Raw genomic sequence first — 17,476 nt, 5'->3', positions numbered from 1 at the left:
TATTACATCACTACTAGAAAACAACCAATCAACGACGGAAAAAATCTATCGAAAAACCCTAAAATTTCCCCAGAATGCCCATTTCCGACGGAATTCCGTCCAAAAGCACCGTCACATTACGTTTTGTAGGAATTTCGCGATATTCCGAGGGAAATTCCGTCGGAAAGGTCCATTCCGACAGACTATGTTCTGTCGGAGTCAAGTTTGACTTAATTGGGAAGTCCGTCGCAAGTTTCCGACGGAACAGTTTCCGTCAGTATGAGTTAATTCCAACAGAAAATTCCGTCGCAACAAGCCAAGCTTCCGACAGAATTTTCCGTCGGAATATTCCTCTTCAGACGGAATTTTCCGTCGGAATCTACTACCTTCCGACGGAATTTTCCGTCGGAATCTACTACCTTCCGACGGAAATTTCCGTCGGAAAATTTAATAGAAAAAAAAGCCCCACCCACCACCCCCACCACCAGCCCACCCCCTGCCCCCACAACCCAAATCCCCACCCACGAAACCCCCACCACTACAACCCACCCCCTGGCCCCACAACCCACCCACCAGCCTACCCCCTGCCCCCACAACCCAAATTCCAACCCACAAAACCCCCAAAACCCAGATCCCCACCCACGAAACCCCCCTAACCCACAACTACCCACAACCCACCACCACTACAACCCACCACCGAATACCCAGATCTACCCACCCACCTTAAACACATTCCAAAAAAAAAAAACAAATTCAAAATCAGAAAAAAATCAAAATCCAAAATCAAAATCAAAAACAAAATCAACCCACCACCGAATACAAAATCAAAATCCAAAAAAAAAAAACAAAAACACGAAAAAAAAATGAATTATACAAATCTAAAGTCAAAATCAGAAAAAAAGAAAACGAAAAAAGCCAAAAAAAAATCCGAAAAAATAAGAAAAAGAGAATAGACAACTTACCTTGAATTCCATCAAAACCTCTAATTTGACTTGAATTTGGGTTTTAAAGGTCAAATTCGATCATGAAAACTCTAGGGTTTTCATGGTCGAATTCAACATGAAAAAACTTATTTTGTTCTTTGAAAAACCTTTAGAAGGCGGTGGTGGTGTGTTGCGGCGGTGGTGCGTGGCTTTGTTGCGCAGCGGCGGTCAGAGAAACGAAGGGGAAGGAGAAGGGGAAGGGGAAGGAGAATGAGGAGAGAGAAACGAAGGGGAAGGAGGAGGAAAGAGAAACGAAAGGAGAAGGAGGGAGGTCAGAGAAGGAGGAGAAAGAAACGAAAGGAGAAGGAAGGAGGAGAGAAACAAATGGGAATTAGAAAGAGAAGGAGGAAAAGCAGAGAAGGAGAAGAGAGAGAAAGAGGAGAGGAGAGTAGAAAGAGAAACGAAGGAATTGAGGGTTTTATTTTTTATTTTTTTTATATATAAGAACGTTCCGACGGAATATTCCGTCAGAATATTTGGGTTTTCTGAGGGAATATTCTGTAGGAAAATTCCGACGGATTTAAATTCTGTAGGAAAGTTATCTTTCCGACGGAATATTCCGTCGGAAGCCTGTAGTTCCGAGGGAATTAATTTCCGTCGCAAGAATTCCGACGGATTTTCCTTCGTAACGTACCTTTTTCGACGGAATTTTCTGATAGACCCTAATTTCGTCGGAAAGTTCGAATTTTCCGACGGAATTTAGGCCAGTCGGAACGATTCCCTCGGAAAACGGCCTATTTCTAGTAGTGCATTTTAAAATTACAAAAATCACTTATTTAGTCTTGTTTGATTCATGATAATTTTCATTTTTGTTATGATGATCTAGATAAGGTAAAACCAACTAGAAAATGAGCTATTATAAGTTTTTATTCATGTTCAAAAAGGTTGTCCAAATTCCGTGTGTAACATCCATATAGGCTTGGTTTCGAGCTTCACTTGTTTTTTAATTTTTACCAATGTGAAACTACTAATGGTGATGGCAGTTTTAATGAATGTAGAACCTCTAAAGGTATAAGCGGTTTAGTATATAGAACCTCTAATGGTATTTGTGGTTCTATACATAAAATTATCATCATATTTACGAATGGGTTATTGGGAAGTGACATAAATGAGAATTCGAATTTCAGTACTAATGTTTGAGCAGATATATGTGAAAATATAATTAAATGAAAACCGCGCGCTGTAACAATACAATTTTATGAAATAAACTGCTAATGTCATTATAGTTTTATTAAAAAAAAAAACTGCTGATGAAGTTAGCTTAGTGGTTTATTTTTTAAAAAAACCACTATTATTATTAGCAGGACGATTATAGGCTCGGATAATTTAAAAAATGAAACTTTCATCAATCCTACGTGGCTGGTACAATGGGAAATATTTTTAAAGTCGACGTAAATAAGAAATTATTTACGTTTTACCATAAATTAAGAAAACCACTTTGATTCACAATATTTTTCACTTGAGTTATGATGATCCTGATATTATATTATAAGTTTTTATATGTGTTAATGGGAGTTTGAGTTTAAGTAATAATAATATTTGAGCTATTGTATGTGAAAAATAAAACATTGTTAAATAAAAACCACTAATACCAATAACAATTTTATGAACTAAACTGCTAATGTCACTAGCAATTTTATGAAAAGAACCGCTAATGAAATCAGCTGTTTATTAAAAAAAAAAAAAAAAACCGCTAATAATATATTAAGCAAGTTTTAGCCTCTGAAAATTATAAAAACTATATTGCTAGAAACTTCCACCAATCCTTCGTGGATTCAATAATAAATAGTTTTTAAATCAATGTATGTAAGGAATTAATTTACGTTTTTACGATTAATTACGAAAGCACTCAATTAAGTCTTGTTTGATTCACGATATTCTTCATTTGGGTTATGATGATCCAGCTAAGATAAGACTAACAGAAAATGAGTTGTCATAGGTAATTATGAATGTTAATAAATGGTTATCCTAATTTTGTGTGTAACGTCCATATAGGCTCGGTTTCAAGCTTTGCTTATTTTTATTTTTTGCCAGTGTCAAACCGCTAATTGTGATGACAATTTTACTACATGTAGAACCTCTAATGGTATTAGTTCTTCTTTACATAAAACCACTATCATAAATATGAATGGGTTATTGGGAAGTTGAGATAAATGAGAGTAGTTATATGTGAACATATAATTAAATGAAAACCGCTAATAACAATAACGATTATATGAAATATATTGCTAATGTCACAAGCAAATTTTAATAAAAGAACAGCTAATGAAATTATTTTATTGGTTTATTTTTTTTTTTAAAAACCGCTGATATTATTAGCAGGTTTTAAGCTTGGATAATTTTAAAAATAGAAACTTTCACCAATCCTACATATGGATGGCACAATGGAATTTTATTTCATAATCAACACATATAAAGAATTAGTTTACGTTTTTAACATTAATTACGAAAACCACTCAATTAAGTCTTGTTTGACCCACGAGGTTTTTCACTTGAGTTATCCTTAAGATAAGACCGACAAGAAAATAAGATGCCATATGTTTTTATACATGTTATGATGTTAATAAAGGGTTATCCTAATTCAATACTTCATATCCAATAAATTCAGATATGTTAAGATAATTATGTTTAAGTACTAGAATTTAAATCAAGTTATAACAACACTTTTAAAACTGTGAAATTACATAGTTTAAAATAAACGTGAAGCCCCTTGTTCCAAAAGTTCTATAAATACTGCTCTAGTCTTTCTTAGTCTCATCATATTCTCTCATATCACTCAGGCTTTACTGTCTATGTGGATGCTTCTTTTAGGGAGGCCACATTATCAGCAGGCATTGCTTACATCTGTGAAGCCTCTGATGGAACCTGGATAGAGGGAATTTCTAGAGGCTGGGTGAATGTCACATGGAAACTACTACTACTAGGGGTGAGCAGAACCGGGTACCCGGTTCAATTCACAGGACCCGGTCCCAAAATCGATTGCACCGGGTATCCAGATCTTGGACCCGGTCCTGGAATCGGTTGCACTGGGTCCAGGAATTTTGGAATCGATCCCGGAACCGGGTACCCGGTTCTTCAATCTTCATCCTTAGATTATTTTATTTTTTTTTTTAATTTTTTGAGCTGTAAATCATGTAATCTTGTACCAAGAGACTAAAACAGAGAGGAGAGGAGAGGACGACACCGGCACAGACTGCATCACGGAGGGTCGGAGGCTGCTGCACGAAAGAGAGGAGAGGGGAGACGACAACGGCGGACAGCCGGACAGATCCGAGAGATTCAGAGAACTTACCGCTGTTACCGGTGCGAGTGTGGGACTGTGCTAGAGCGAGACACCGAGACGGCGACGGCGAGACTGAGACTGGTTGGAGTGGCTGCTGTGCGAAAGAGAGGAGAGAGAGGAAGAAATTACAGTGAAGAAGATGAAGATCTGGAGGAAGAGGAAAGGAAGGAGAGAAAAAGAGAGTGGCGATGGGTTTACATGAAGATCAGAGATTCAGAGTGTTAAAAAAAAATAAAAAATAAAAAATAAAAAAAACATATTAAACAAACGGGTATCGAATCCAATTTTTCAGCACCCAGTTTCGGAACCAGTTCCAACCGGGTCTGAAATTTTGGACCCGGTCCCGGAACTGGTGAGACCGGTTCCGAGTCTGGACCTGCTGGGTTCGAACCGGTTCCGGGCCCGGTATGAGATTGGGTTACTTTTATGTCGTTCCTTTGATTTTCTTTGAGCGTGCATTGATTTTATTTTTCTTGGCTTGATGGTATTAATATTATTGGATTGATTACAAGGTCTTTTTACCTAATTTAATTTTTATTACAATTTCGTAGGTCATGAGCATATATCTAAACTAATTAAAGAATTTGTTTAGTGCGAGAATATAGTTTTCTTTCTAAATTGTTTATTGAATTATATTTTCTTTATGCATTATATTTTCCATTTCATTAAATGTGTCTACCAATAATGAAATTATGCGTGATGATATGCAGGCTGCAAACTATATGAAGATAAAAGGTTTATTGGAGTTAATAAGCCAATGCGTGGCTGACATGATTAACGGAAAATGAATAAAACAGTCGAAATGAAAACCCGTGGGCATTCGAAAATTAAAGATTGATAGTTCGATAAACGATTACAGTGTTATCATCTAATGATTCTTTTGATATTGTGTATGTATTTCTGTTTTTAGTGTGAAATTTGTAGTTCTTCACTTGCTACTCAGAAAAGTTTGTGTAGAATAAAATTATGTTTTTAGACAAGATCGCAACAACATTCTAAACAAAGAATTAAGTTCTATATCCCTCTCTTCTCTCTCTTCACTTTTTAGGGTTTTAATTTTCTTAGTCGTTTAAGCCGGAAATAGTCTAATTTCTTCCGACCCTTTTTCTTTGATTTAATTTGCTTTTTTATGTTTTTGATTGGTTTTGCTTTGTTTTGTTCTCTCCGTTTATGAGAGTCTGTCCCAATTTTTTTGGGTTTTCCCAATTTTCTGGGATTTTGATTCTCATCTATGGATAAGAAATTTAATAATAGTTGAGAAGGTGATTCGGATTCATATGGGTTTAGAGTTCGTCATCAAATCAAAACATCAACGCAGATTGCGAAAGTCTCTACTTGGAAAGATGCAAAGACATCGAAAATCATTGCTCGCATCAAGTTTGAAGCGGTGGAGTGTGAGCTATGCCCGATATGCAAAATAGTTATGATATTGATTGTAAAAGTTATGTTATTTTCTCTAGATATGTGATTTACAAATCTTTATCATTGTTGTAGATGTCGTATGACTATTTATTAATGATAATATTCTTCTTACTGTAAAAAAAAAAAAAAAAAAAAAAAAAAGTTCTATAAATGATTCATTCACTAATGTAAAGAAAAACCTTAAACTTAAACTCAAATGTGGATGATCTACTAATTTAGTTGGTTAAAGTCTTAAGAGGTGGTACTCAAAACCTGAGATCAAATTCTGTCTACATCACTTGTCATTGAGACTCTCTTTACAACCAAAAAACAAGAAAAAAAAAAAGAAGCTAAACTTAAATAAAAGTACGTAATGACAAAACAAAATAAAACGTTATCTTTTCTTGCATTTTTATCTTGATAATTTGCCTATGCTTTGCTAATGCGCGCACGGGTAAATTGTTAAAATGTTAATGTTTCTAATTAAAAGAACTACAATCCCAGTACGTTTTACTATTGTCAAATCTCATTCGGTTTTCTTTACATCATTCTATTTTTACAATAGTATATAAACACAGCATAGCACAAATTCCCTCTAGAGAATGAAATTTATCAATTTTCATGTTAAAGAGTGGGTTATGTTCAATTTCTAAAATTAAGTTCATCACTAATGAGCAGAGGTGTCAGAATCAACCAGATCAAGCGATAATCAATCTGATTTGACCCGAGAAATTCAAGACCCAAACCCGATCTGTAACCGATTTGAACTCAAATCAAATCCGAATTTGACTTAATCTAATCTTAACTCGGCAGTGATCTTATTTGACCAAGCCTGAATTCAACCCAAAACCTATTTGACCCGACTCGAACTCAATGCGAACCAGGTTGACTCGACTTGAACTCAACCTGATCTGAAATTGACCCAATAAATACCTGATTCAATATGATCCGTTTTGACCCGAACTGATATTAACCTAACCCGATCTGATTTTATATATCAATCCGACATGATTTCAAACCAATCATGATTTAAAACCAACCATAATTTTTATCCAACCTATGATTCAAATCAACCATAATTTTATACCCAACCTAAGAGCTCTAACTAATATCTTATACAAATTGAATTATTAACTTAGCAAACTAACATTGCTCGTACGTCGACTCGTAAGATCATACGATCAAATAGTAATAATAACCTTAAAATATATGACCTTAAAATATATGACATTTTTTTGTGTCTATATCAACATATGTGGCTATCATCTATCAATCAATCACTAGTTTGGGTGATTTCACTAATGTCTTTAACAGACATTAAAAAATAAAAATAAAAAAAATAAAAAAATAAAAAATCGGGTAAGAGAAAAAAGGAAAGTATACTCCTACTAGAATTTAGTAAAAAAAAAAAAAGCTCTATAAATGCCGACGAAGTCTTCCAAAAGTCCCACCATCAACTCAGCTCCTAAACAATCTCTTGCTCTCTCTCTAAATTTCTCAAAACACTTAACCTAATAGAAATAATGGCAGCATCAACCTCATCTTCATCTTCGTCCGAGAAGATAATCCTTAGGAGTTCCGATAAAGAGACTTTCAACGTAGACGAAAAGGCAGCAATGCTTTCGCAAACCATCAAGAATATGATCGAGGACCTCGGCGACAGCATCGATCCCATCCCGCTTCATAATGTCACCTCTAAAATTCTAGCTAAGGTTATCGAGTATTGTAACAATTTAACAAACACGCTGTTGCCGATAACTTCAAATCCGTAATACAACCTAATGAACTCAAGCAATGGGATAAGGACTTCCTCAATGTCGACCAAGACACCCTCTTTGATCTTATTCTTGTAAGTATTTGTTTTTTTTATTTTTTTTCGATCTTTTACTTTGATTTGTTTTCTTTATTTTTGTTGATTTGTGATATTATTCTTTTGTTTCTTTGATTTCTTTCGTTTCTTTGATTTATTTCGTTTCATTGGTTTATTTCGTTTATTAGGGTTAAGGGCTAATGTTGCAATTAATCGATCTTTTTAGGGCTTAGGGTTAATGTTGTTTTAAGTGTTAACAATTTAGGGTTCGGATATATGTATGAAAATATGGTTATTATTTTATATTTGAAATTTTTTTAGGGTTTAGGGTTCGAAATTATAATAATACGAGTACCTTACTATTTTCTTGTTCTTATAAAATCTAATTAGTGTTTCTAATGTTTGGGCTTGAATTGTTTTACAAATAAAATAATATTGATTAAATTTTGTACGATTATATTAGTCTGATTTTTTTTGGTCTAATTGGGTGCTCCTTATGAATTCGATGTGCAAATTGGAGTGCTATACGCCTATACGAGTTCTTTGGAATCTTTGGCTTATTTTAGTTAATTATATAATTTTATCATGTATGATTTTACAGATTTCTTTTGGACGTATTTGTATTTTATCATAATTTTTGATAATATGATAATAGTTTGACACTTTAACTTCGCAATCGCATTATACGTAATATTGTACCCAAACTTTTTTGCTAAGATGTATCGTGTATGAGTTGTTTGTTAATACAATTTGAGGGTTGTTACAATGGATATATATAAGTGAATATGTTTGTTAATACAATTTAAAGGTTGTTACAATGGATAAATATAAGTGAATATGTTTGTTAATACAATTTAAGGGTTGTTACGTAGTCGATTGATAGAGTAATAACTTTTTTTTTTTTTGGTTTTTTTGGTTTTTTTTTTTTTTTTTTGACGGGAGAGTAATAACCAAATTAATTATGTGTGATGATGTTATACAGGCTGCAAATTACATGGATATCAAGGGTTTGCTGGATTTAACTTGTCAATGTGTGGCTGATATGATCAAGGGAAAGACACCCGAGCAGATAAGGAAGACCTTCAACATCAAGAACGATTACAGACCTGAAGAAGAGGAAGAAGTTCGCAGGGAGAATCAATGGGCTTTCGAGTAAAACTCAAGTAGCAATGGAAGCTATTGAGAACAACTCCATCTAGTCATCTACCAATTCCAAAACTCTTTCTAATTAGTTTAGTTACTCGCTACATACTTTTTTTTGCTTAATGTTTTAGTACTCACTATGTTTACTTCTTCATTGAAGAATTCACTATGTTTAGGATTTTTTTTACTGCTTCATTGAATTAATTTCAAAGACCTCACTATTTTCTTGTTTACTACTACATTTAATTAATTTCAAGCATAAGAAGTTACTTTTGTGTGTGTTAAATTTATTACTTTTGTATTTCAAGCATATGAACACCCTATATTTACTGCTAGACTAAGAATATAGGGTGATTGTTTTACTTGTTACAAGTGGGCTATTATCAGTATGACACTCACAATTAAGAAAACGTCTAAGCTATTATCAATTATTTGGTTTTCAATGTATTATATTGGATCTTTTATGACTTTTAATTAAGGGTGTGCTCTCTTCATCATAAGAAACAAAGTTTTAGGTGTAATAGTTATAAAGGTTCATAAAATCAACTATCTTGCGATAAGGTTATGTCACATCTAGTCAAGTTCCATTAAACAAATTAATTTTCATTTTAAAATCAATAAATAGGTTCCATTCAAGTTACTACGTGGAATAGGTTCCATTTTAGTCTAATATATATTCCGAAATCGATTATATTTCATGTCTGTAACAACTTCAATACTTAAATACTAAAAACTATATCTTAAAAATTTAATTAAAATACTGTTTGTTGAGGAGTTGAGCATAAAACTAAGCTAAAAATGAATCAATTATCTAATTTTAAATAGATTATAGAACCTCTAAAGGTATGATTAGTTGTTTATTATATAGAACCTCTAATGATTTTAGTGGACTAACGGTTGTATACATAAAGCCGCCATCACAATTAGCGGAATTAGCATTGATGGAATTAGCGTGTTATTTTATAAAGAGTGATATAGTTATTAGTGGATTTTAGCCCGGACAATAATGATAATAATAATACTAATAAAAATCCTATATATAAACACCTACCTATCTTACGTGGATTGTACAATGAAAAATATTTTTTAAAATTACTATACGTTTTAACATTATTTACTTACGAAAATTGCTCATTTAAGTCTTGTTGATTCACGATATTTTTCACTTGATTACGATAATCCAAATAAGATCAGACCAAACGAAAATAAGTTGTCATAAATTTTGTTACTCCCTTCACATTTTATTACTTGCTCCAATTCTGATCTCTATACGCGGAGTTTTAGGAGGAATAGTGTTGAAAAGTAATAAATATGTGAAAGTGGGATTAGTTGAATAATAAAAAATCTTAAAAACAAAAGTGAGTGTAAGTGGGGAAGAGAGAGAATATGAAAAATATTAAAATATGATGTTATGTGAGGGAATCATTAGTGGGGAGGAAAATAGTAAAATACTGTTAAAACTTTCCAAAAAAAGGAAATGAGGCAAATAATAAAATACGATTACAAAAGTAAAGTGGAGTAAGTAATAAAATGCAGAGGGAGTACATGTTAATAAAAGGGTTTTCCTAACTAAACGTGTCAACTAATATAATTTAAGGTTGAGCAATTTCAAAGAATAAGGCTAAAACGTAAACTAATTCCTTATATACATAAATCAAAAACTAATTCCATGTGTAACGTCCACATAGGCTCGGTTTCAAGTTTTGTTTATTTTTAATTTTTTTGCCAGTGTAGAACCCCTGTGATGGTGGTTTTAGTATATGTAGAACCACTAACTGTATTAGTGGTTTAGTATATAAAACCTCTAATGATATGTATTAACAGTTCTTTATATAAAACTACCATTACAATTACGATTGGATTATTGGGAAGTTGAGATGAATGAGACTTCGAATTTGAGTAATAATAATGTTTAAACTGTTGTTGTTAAATGAAAACCGCTAATGTAAGTATATAACAGTTTTATAAAATAAACCGCTAATGTCACTAACAATAATATTAAAAAATCGCTCATAAAATTAGCGATTTATTTTTAAAAAATCACTACTATTTTTAGCGGGGTATAATCCTGCATGGATAGTACAATGGGAAATGTATTTTTTAAATCAACGCATATAAGGAATTAATTTACGTTTTAACATAAATTACAAAAATCACTGGGTCAAGTCTTGTTTGATTTACGATAATTTTGAGTTATGATGATCCAGATACTATACGATAAGAGCAACAAGAAAATGAGCTATTATAAGTTTTTATTCATGTTAAAAAAAGGGTTGATTGTCCAAATTCCGTGTGTAACGTCCATATAGGCTCGGTTTCAAGCTTCACTTATTCTTTTTTAATTTTACCAATATAAAACTACTAATCATTAGTGGCGGAGCCAAGAATTTCAAACCGGGGGGACAAATGGATATTGCTTAGTTTTTGACAAAAATGTTAGAACAAATAAATACTTAATAATTAAAGTTTTACTACTCAAAAAATCCTAAATACGGAGTAATTAGTCAAAAATCAACATTATATACCTATTCTTCCTTCATAAAAGTGTTTAATTTCAAATTAAAACGTTAAATAATATAGTTAATTAAATATAGTACTTGTTATAATGTTGAATTATAGAAAAAAATAGTAATAAAAAAAAAGTAAAATGGCTGGCAACAAGAATTGAACACTAGTTAATTAAATGTAGTACTTGTTATAATGTTGAAAATTAGAAGAAAAAAAAGTAATAGAAGAAAAAAAATAATAAAAATAAAATAAAATGTCTGACAACATGAGTTAAACTCTAGTATCCACTATACAAGTTCAACTCCCGAACCATGAAGGTAACAGTTTATTCTTTGCATAATATTGCAGGTTTAAAATATATATTTAAATATTTTTTACTTATTAAAAAAAAGCTTTAGTTAAACTCTTCAGGAATCGATCCCGCGTTCCCGGCCTTTACAAGTCATGCACTGACCACTGCACCAATTCATTTGCCGTAAATTATTATTTATCAAAACATGTATTTGAACTAAATTTTTATTTTTTTTAAGTGGGGGGACACCTTGTCCTACCCTAGCTCTGCCACTGCTAATCGTGATGGCAGTTTGTATATATGTAGAACCTCTAAAGGTATTAGCGGTTTATTATATAAAACCTCTCATGGCGTTTGTATTATATTTGGTTTTAAATGTATTATATTGGATCTTTTATGACTTTTAATTAAGGGTGTGTTCTCTTAATCATAAGAAACAAAGTTTACGGTGTAATAGTTATAAAGGTTCATTCAATCAACTATCTTGCGATAATGTTAAGTCACATCTAGTCAAGTTACATTACACAAATTAATTTTCATACTAAAATCAATTAATAGGTTCCATTCAAGTTACTACGTATAATAGGTTCCATTTAAGTCTAATATATATTCCGAAATCAATTATATTTCATGTCTGTAACAACTTCAATACTTAAATACTAAAAAATGTATCTTAAAAATTAAATTAAAATACTGTTTGTTGAGGAGTTGAGCATAAAACTAAGCTAAAAATGAATCAATTATATAGTTTTAGATTATAGAACCTCTAAAGGTATGATTATTTGGTTATTATATAGAACCTCTAATGATATTAGTGGACTAACGGTTGTATATATAAAGCCGCCATCATAATTAGCGGAATTAGCGTTTTATTTTTAAAAACCGATATAGTTATTAACTGATTTTAGCTCGGACAATAATGATATTGATTTGGGGATTTTTACCCCCGCCATGTGGGCAAATAAGAGCGTGACACGTGTCACCTTAGAAGGAGTCCAAGTGAACCTCTCAGGAGTTGACACATGGCATGCAGATATTCATCAGGGAATGACAGCCTCCAGGGCCCAATTTCCAAGAAAGCCGCAAAGCGGCGCAGCCCACCAAATCTAAGTCAGACTGACCTAGGTAAAAGCACATTTACCAATGACCCAATAAATAGGGAGATTTACCCCATTTTGGGGGCACGTTCATTTATTACAACACAATTAATTCTCTCACATCAGAGATTACACCTGATCTTGGGATCCGAGAAGATCTACTTTTACTTTCCGCACTTTTTACCTTACTTCGACCGGTTCTAACTTGATCGTCGGAGGCAAAACTCCTACCAACAGGAGCTTCCGTTGTTTTGCAGGTATACAACTGATAGGGAATCCAGTCTTGGTGATGTAACTCTCCCGTAGGACACAAAAAACCCCGAAACATTTGATGTCGTCTGTGGGGAGAGTATCTCTAAGATGGTTTCTCAAGAGACAGTACCGCCTCCTATAGAAAAGCAGCCTACGGTTGAGGACTTTTTAGAACCATGATACGGATGAAGATCCAGAGGTCGAAACATATACGGCCGCAAATGGATCCCTCATTACTAGGCACGTCTGTTCAAAAGACAAGAAGGAGCAGAGCGATGGTCAGGCGGGTCCGTGTAAGTCATCCGACAAGCCCCAGGTGGCAGGAAAGACTGCTCACATCACCCGAGACGAGTTCATGAAATTCATGACAAGTTTCAAAGGAGAGATGAAGGACCTGATCTCCAAGAGGACGGTTGGTCCCAGCAAGGGTTAGTTAGCCAAGAAGCCCTCTCGCTCTGAGTAGGCTAAGTCAGTTAAGGACAAGGAGCCCACTCTGCATCCTAAAATAAAGGAGGGGACTCGACCTTTGATTGATTGGACCTAGTGCTGCTTCCCCGAGCCGGGGAACACTACTAGAAATAGGCTATTTTCCGACGGAATCGTTCCAACGGACCTTAAATTTCGTCGGAAAATTACAAATTTCTGATGGAATTTGATCCCTCAGAATATTTCGTCGGAAAATACCATTTTCGACGGAATTTCCCTCGGAAATATTCCGACGGAAATTAATTCTGTCGGAATAAATAACTTCCGACGGAATATTCCCTTGGAATTTTTCCGACAAAAGTTAATTCTGTTGGAATTACAAGCTTTCGACGGAATTTTCCCTCGGAAAATATCTTCCGACGGAAAATTCCGTCGGAAGCTATTACTTCCGACGAAAAATTCCGTCGGAAGCTATTACTTCCGACGGAATTAATCTCCGTCGGAACATGTTATCATCACATAGGATTCTTAGCCATAGGATTCCGCCTCTTTTTCTTTCCTCTTTCTCTTTCTCTCTCCTTCTCTTAAGAATCCGCTTCTTTTTTCTCCTCTTTTATTTCCTCTTCTTCTCTTTCCTCTTCTCTTTGCTCTTCTTCTTTCCTCTTCTCTCCCCTCTTCTCTCACCACCGCCTTTCATTTTCTCTTTCATCTCCTCTCACAAGCCTATCACCGGCCACAACAACACCGAGCAACACCTACATCCTCCAACAAATTCGAGCCAAATCCCCTCATTTTCGAGCAAAAAAACGAACCAAAAACCCTAGGAAATATGAGCAAAGAACAAACCAAATTAAAAAATCAAGCAAAAATCCCCCCATATTCGAGCAATGAACCACAGAATATTCAATGAATTTTTTTTAAGGAATTTCGCTACCCAATTCTCCAGCAAATTCGAGCAAATTGTAGCAAAAATAATTGAAATTCAACACAATTTTCGACATCAACATCAACAACAATTTTCGCCCTTTCTCTTTGTTCTCTTGCTGAAAACAAAGGTTTTCAAGTCAAATTCGACCATGAAAACTCTAGATCTAGAGTTTTCATGGTCAAATTTGGCCTCTTAAACCCAATTTCGAGGTTTTGTGTGGTCGAATTAAGGTAGTATCTGTTTTTTTTTATCTTTTTATTTTGTTGTTTAATCTGATTTTTTTTTTTTTTGAATATATATGGTTGTGGTGGGTGGTGGCTGCTGGAGTTCGATGTTGGGGGTTGGGTTGGGATTTTAATTTTTTTTTTTTTTGTTTTTTTTTTTTTGTTAATTTTTGGGCTGTGATGGTTTGTTTCGGCGGCGACGGTGGTTTTAGGTGGGTGGTGGGGTGATTTGCTTAGGATGGGTGGTTCGACCAAATTTGTTAGGGTTAGAGTTGTAGATCTGGGTTCGTTTGGGCGGGGTTCATTTGGGTGGTAGATCTGGATTAGGTGAGTTTGGGTTGATGGGGAATCTGGTGGTAGGTTAGGGTTCAGTGGTGGTCGTGGTGGGTTAGGGGTGGCTAATGGGGTTACGGTGGTGGAGTGGGTTGGGGTTACGGTAGTACGTTCTGGTGGGTGGGGTGGTGGGTTAGGGGGTGGCGGTATGGTGGGTTGGGGTGGTGAGCAGGGGTGTGGGTAGTGGTGGATCTGGGTGGGGTAAGGGTTAGGGGTGTGGGGTTGTTTTTTTTTTACTTTTCCGATGGAAATTTCTATTGGATTATACCTCTTCCGACGGGAATATTTCCGTCGGAAAATTGCGACGGAATTTCAAATAAAAAAAAGGGCCGACAAAAATAAATCCGTTAGAAACTAGCCTTTCGTCGGAAAAGGTCGAATTTCCTACAAAGGGTTTTGCAACAGACTGATTCCGACGGAAGACCATTTTCCGACGGATTTTTTCGTCGGAATCAAGCTGTTTTCTTGTAGTGGAAGAGGAAGGCCATCCGGCATACACAACTGGATGGCAGCAAGAAGTTTTACTCTGATGCTCGATTCTTCATTGAGTAAAAGAAAAACCAGCAACTGTCTGACTCGGCTTCAACGACGACTTTCCCAGACAGCTTCAAAAGTACCTCGATGAAGTATTCTCAATCTTCACAAGAGAGCCTTTTAGGGGGCCCGTTCGTCTATAGAGGTCCTCAGATGATAGGCTCGGTCCCGTATGTGCCCTAGCAAACATACAGATCGTTTGCCAGCCTTACCAGCAGCCTGCCCTCTTCGGGGGTCAGGCGACATATGACGTCCAACCACTAGGTTGGTAGCTCCGTCTACTAAAACTTGGAGAACAACATTATGTGTTCTCCAAGGAGATAACCGAGGCGGCACAGCTGGCCAAGGTTAAGAATTCATGGTGGGTACTTATGATGGTACCACCAACCCAGAAGACCACCTGTTGGCATACACCCACCTCATGTACTTGCAGGGGTTGGATGATGCAACATGGTACAGGTGTTTCCTAGCCACGCTGAAGGGCCTTGCCGAGCAGTGGTTCGACAATTTTCCGGCTAGGTGCATCAACAATTTTAGAACGCTTGCGTTCTTGCTTGCCTCAAACTTCTCCATGAACATACCCGCAGAAAGGACAAGCCTTGACTTGGGCGCGGTACAACAGGGAGGGGCTCCGTTCATACGTCAAGCGGTTTAATTTGGTGAGAATCCAGATCCAAGGACTGTCTGACGATGTTGCTTACATAGATTTCTTCAAGGATCTGAAAGATGGGTCGACTTTTAAGTTCGACCTCGTCCGGAAAGAATCTCAACTCTTCAAGAGGCGCTAATGGAGGCGGAAGGCTATATACAAGCGACTGAGCTCTGCTCCACCAGCAAGCAATCAGACTCAAAGAATTCTGACAAACCAAAAGGGAGTCGACAAGAAAAGCCGGCTTAGAAAGCTAAAGAGAGCAAAAAGAGGAAAGAAATCTGGGCGGTAAACGATTTTGATTAGCCGTCCAGAAGAAAAAGAAAGAGTTTAAACCGTACGTCCCAAAGTAAAATGTTAACAAGGACTGCTACTCCATCCTCATGGAGATAAAGACCAGATGACTATTAATAAGCCCGCAACCATGACGGGTTCCGCCAAAAATCGGAACAAAGACAAGTACTGCCATTTCCATGAGGATATTGGCCATGACACCAATGACTGCTACAACCTCAAGCGGTTATTGGACAGATTGGCTGATAAGGGGGTGTTGAAGTCTTACATCCTCAAGTCCAAGGTGATGACATTCGTCAAAAAAGCCAGCAAAGCCTACTAGTAGTTCTGACACCGATAAGGAGTCGATCCACACCATAGAAAACGGCTTTGCCGGAGGGGGTCGGGTCCAACTATTAGAGGCACCAAGTACCGTGCTAGAAAGATGGATGTCAACTCGGTCGATGAGGGCCATGCGTCTAACAACACATTTCCTGAGGTCATCATGATGACCCTATTGTCATCGAATGCAAGGTAGCAACAAAAGGGTTGGCTGGATCCTCATTAATACCGGTAGCTCGTTTGACATCATCAGCTTGAAGTGTATGTCCAAGCTGAAGTATAATCCAGGCAGCATGCACAAGGTCACTCACCCCCTGGTTGGTTTTGGGGGAGGATTTGTGCGCCCAGTCGGCCAATAGATCTACCTATCCAGCTAGGAGAGATGGGAGAGGGGCGCCACATGGTCGTCCGGTTCTTGGTCGTAGAAGAGCTTACCGCCTATAATCTCCTTTTGGGTCGTCTGACTCTAAACGAATCCAAGGCCATCATTATCCCATCCCTCATGCTGCTGAAGTTTGAAAGAGATGACGGTTTTGTTGGTTCCCTAAATGGAGATCAGATGACGGCCCGAGAGTGGTATCTCTCAGACGTCAAGCCCACGGCGGCTGCAGTCGGCTAGGTTAAAGAGCCAATAGACCTTGACGATGTCAAGGAACCAGCCTGCCCCACCAGCAGTCGGCAAGAAAAGAAAGCACTAGGGGAAAACATGTAATCCGCACCGGTTCAAACGCCCCATTTCGCACCGGTTTTGAACCGGTCTTGATTTGGGGGGTGCTAAAACCCCATACATTTCGCACAGGTTCAAAACCGGTGCGAAAACAGACTTTTAGCACCGGTTCTTGGTGAGAACCGGTGCGAAAACCTCACTTTTCGCACCGGTTCTTGCTTTGAATCGGTGCCAAAAGTCCCAAAAAAAATTTTTTAAAAAACTTTTAGCACCGATTCTGTTCAAAAACCGGTGCCAAAAATGCCCAAAAAAAAATAGCTATAATATTACCATATATATAAAGTTACATATT

At 36.2% G+C, this 17,476-nt stretch overlaps 1 pseudogene; it reads left to right on the top strand.

Moving 5' to 3' along the window:
• The first annotated feature begins 5,824 nt into the window (after positions 1 to 5,824).
• On the top strand, positions 5,825 to 8,856 carry LOC110721697 (annotated as a pseudogene).
• The last annotated feature ends 8,620 nt before the right edge of the window (positions 8,857 to 17,476 follow it).

The sequence above is a fragment of the Chenopodium quinoa genome, unplaced genomic scaffold (genome assembly GCF_001683475.1).
Source record: "Chenopodium quinoa cultivar QQ74 unplaced genomic scaffold, ASM168347v1, whole genome shotgun sequence".
NCBI lineage: Eukaryota > Viridiplantae > Streptophyta > Magnoliopsida > Caryophyllales > Amaranthaceae > Chenopodium > Chenopodium quinoa.
The sequence above is the reverse complement of the archived record's forward strand: the minus strand, read 5'-3'. Positions and strand labels throughout refer to the sequence as shown.